Source organism: Protopterus annectens, chromosome 10.part0 (assembly GCF_019279795.1).
Source record: "Protopterus annectens isolate FY-2018-M chromosome 10.part0, PAN1.0, whole genome shotgun sequence".
NCBI lineage: Eukaryota > Metazoa > Chordata > Ceratodontiformes > Protopteridae > Protopterus > Protopterus annectens.
Window position 1 is genome coordinate 659,482,403 of NC_056744.1, and position 3,742 is coordinate 659,486,144.

A 3,742-nucleotide genomic window follows, 5' to 3' on the forward strand; every position below is an offset into this window, starting at 1 on the left:
TCCCTAGCATAGACATCCTATCTCTTGCTGTCATAAAGAATTTAATTTCAGCTATTTTTCTGAAGTTAACCTCCTGTGTCAAAGTTTCCATTGTTAAAATATATAAATTTTAGCAGTTACAATAGTCTATGTACATTTCTGCTCTATTCCAGTAGGGCATGCTGTAGTTATATTTTAAGCACTTTGCAAAAACCTTTTCAATACACACTTCTGTATCAGCAGTTTGATATATATCTGACATACAGTTCTAATACATTTATAACACAAGTATTGTATATGAATCATGTTGATATTCACAAATGACACATAACCATTTACAAAATTCCCAACAGCTGTGCTAGCAGTATCTCTCTTTGTCACACTGCTATACAAATCATGTTAATATTCACAAATGACATATAATTTACAGAATTCAACATAGTTGTGTTGGCAGTACTGCCTTTGTCACAACATCTACCAGGAGAAACTGTTTGAAAGACAAATGTTGCTACTTCACTGGCCCACTGCTGGTAAGATCCTATGTTAAACCTTAGAATACATATCTAACTACCCTAGAAAACATGAAAACCCCTACAGTCAGAATGGGGTGGGGGAACCTCCCCGTAGTCAAGTCCTTAACTTACAACACATAAAGGATTTTGCCCCAAACTAAAATAAATATTTGAAAATCCAGAAAAAACACAAAAAAACAAAAACAATGCCAGTTACTTTGAAAATACCAGGTCACATAGGGATAAAACAGTAATGGTGTGACCAAATTGGAACTGGCTTAACTTCTTGGCCCCTATTGTTGGCATTGGCATCTACTTCGACAAAGTTTGCAGGCGACTGCAAACTGGACGCCCTACAAAGAAGGCAAACGCAACAAAAAAGTGCATCATAGTGGAAATACCTACATCCGACTGGGCCTTCAGGACCATGACGAAACAGATAGCCCAAAAAATGCCCGCGCCAAAAAATGTATAAAAAAATGTAACACCATAACCTACCGGAAAAATGGCAATCCACCCTTAGCTACCACATAGGTGGCAATCCACACAGAAGAGGGGGACAGGGACCTGGGACCCAGGGGTTTCACCACATTTCTTTTACACTGGTTAACTAAAGCCCTTGAAGTTGAAACTGATCACACGAGGACCTGACATCCAAGATTCGATTCCCAGATCTAGTGAGGTCATTGTTTCCTGTATCTTCACAATGATCAGACCAATGCGAGTAATAATGATGTCTCTCAGGGATGTCTGGCCCGACAGAGGCACCCCAAAAGTTTCCTCACCAAAAGGATCCAAAAGGATAAGGGATCTGTCATATGCTGCCATGCCAGGAAGAAGAAACTCAGCATTCAGTCGCAGATACCGTTCGCTCAGAGGTGACATTATGACTCGATATACAAGGCCATGTCCAACCCGAATTAATGGACATGCTCCACCTCAAAAATCCAAATCCACCAAAACCACTAGAGGGGAGGGCTCAGAGACTGACTTGTTATAGAAGAAATATATACCTGTGGATGGAGGGAGATCGAATCATCTCTCATCTCTGTGTCACTGCTGGACAGCAACAACAACAAACTAATATTTTTTTTTTTTTTATATGAGGTAAGTAAAGCCACAATAATTTGGGCTAGGCTTATAAATGCCTTAGGGCAGATAGCCTAGTATAAACCTATGAACCTATGAACCTATGAACCTATGCCCTTCAAAATTCTCAGTATGAGTAAGATGAAGGAATAGAAATCAGCTGGCCTGAGCTCATTGGAATGGTATCAGTGAAAAAGAAATTCTTACCAGGACCCCATGGATGCAGGTTACTGCAAAATCATAAATGAAAAAAAAAATCATTGTGTAAGGCCAGATGACCCAAGCTGGTCGGTTTTACTTCATATCGTCGAAATCTCATTTCATCGAATTTCAAAACAGCAAGACCAAATCATTAAAGCTCATTTCATCGAAAACTCATAACATTGAATCTCAAATCATTGAAAACTACAAAGCAACTAGAAATAACATCCCAGACATTGTTTACTATGTTTATGCAGGGGGCAAGCCCCCCTGCACCCCCCAAGTGGGAGACTCCACCCCCACACCCCCGAAAATTAAATATACCAACTCCAAGGTCGCACTACAGTGGGGTTAGGAAATTACCTTTTTCCCCCACTGTAGTGCGACCTTGGAGTTGGTATATTTAATGTATGGGGGGTGTGGGGTGCAGGGGGCTTGCCCCCCTGCATAAACGTAGTAAAAACTCTGTGGGATGTTATTTCTAGTTGCTTTGTAGTTTTCAATGATTTGAGATTTGATGTTATGAGTTTGACGATTTGAGCTTTTGACAATTTGGTCTCGCTGTTTTGAAATTCGATGAAATGAGATTTCGACAATATGAAGTGAAACCAGCTGGTCACGTAACCTTCTAAGAATGTCTTCAATCAAGAGCAATGGGACAGTCAAAGTAAAAATGCCCACACTGGCCGGAAAGAAGAAAGATTACCTGTATGATCTAGGCAGCATGAAAAAGAAAAATATTTTACATTCTTGACCCAAACTGAATAATAAAACTGATGTGTATTAATACCAGTATCAAATGTATAAACTCAAACTTAACAAACACCAACTTACAAAAAGTAGTACAACTTGCTTCTGTTCTCACAAATACAAGGTACAGAGTTCAAGCCTTACCTCCAATTATTAAGGGTCTCAGTAGCCTAATAGATAAGGCACTAGCCTTCTAAACCAGGGGTTGTGGGTTTAAGCCCCATCTGGGGTGACATAATCTGGTGGGAGGTTGGCATAATGGTTAAAGTGTTTACCTTACAGACACAAGGAGCAGGATTTGATTCTCACATGGGGTAATTGGCTAGGCTTAAAATGGTGCACAACAGCAGTTTGTCTAGTACTAACCTAAGGGCCCTGGGGCCATTAGCCTTGTAACCTCCTATAATGGGAAATTCACTCTGGGGGTTCCACCTGTGTCCCTCTTCAACAGGGTCAATAGGTTCTGATTGTACTGTCTGCTTGAACTTGACACGCCTGAGAACACTGGTTGAACTTGGCTAGGATTGTAAGTGCCCTGGAGCCATTAGCCTAGTAACCTCCTATGATTCTATGATCCTATGTAGCCAAAAGAGTTGGTAGCTCCAGTCTTGGCCTTTTTTTAAAAAAAACTTTATTTTGCAGTTCACGCTTGATAATAATAATAGCAAGCTTCACTTCCATGCTGTTGACTTAGCATCCATAGCTTATGAATACATTGTCCATCTATTTTATAACATTTGTTTAACATTGTGCAGATCAACACTCTTTGTTTTTATGTATCCTAATAAAGTGATTGCTTTTCATAGAAACATACCCCACAGAATCAGTACAATGAAACTCACTCCCCCTCTATGTGTGAATTGTTATATATATATCTAGCTCTCTTTAATTTTTAAAATACAAAACAGATTCTACACTTCATCTTAGCCAAAAGGCTGAGAAGTGATGCAAACATCCCCCTTTATAACTGTTTACATACAACTATACATTATCACTAAAATGTCACAACAGAATTACAGCAGTGTAGCAATTTACCTATATTGATATGATAATAAGTTTGAGAGTGTGACAGCATTTCAAAGTGATACAAAATGTACACCCATGTTCACATCATATCTTCCTGGTGCCTAATTTATATATCCTATTTGCAGGCCTGTATTATACCTTATGAATCTAGATTTGATAAGCCCAGTTCTCAAAAAAAAAAAAAT

General features: G+C 39.1%; 1 pseudogene; it reads right to left on the minus strand.

The window, feature by feature from the left end:
• Positions 1-3,381: 3,381 nt before the first annotated feature.
• Positions 3,382-3,478, minus strand: LOC122814623 (annotated as a pseudogene).
• Positions 3,479-3,742: the final 264 nt, after the last annotated feature.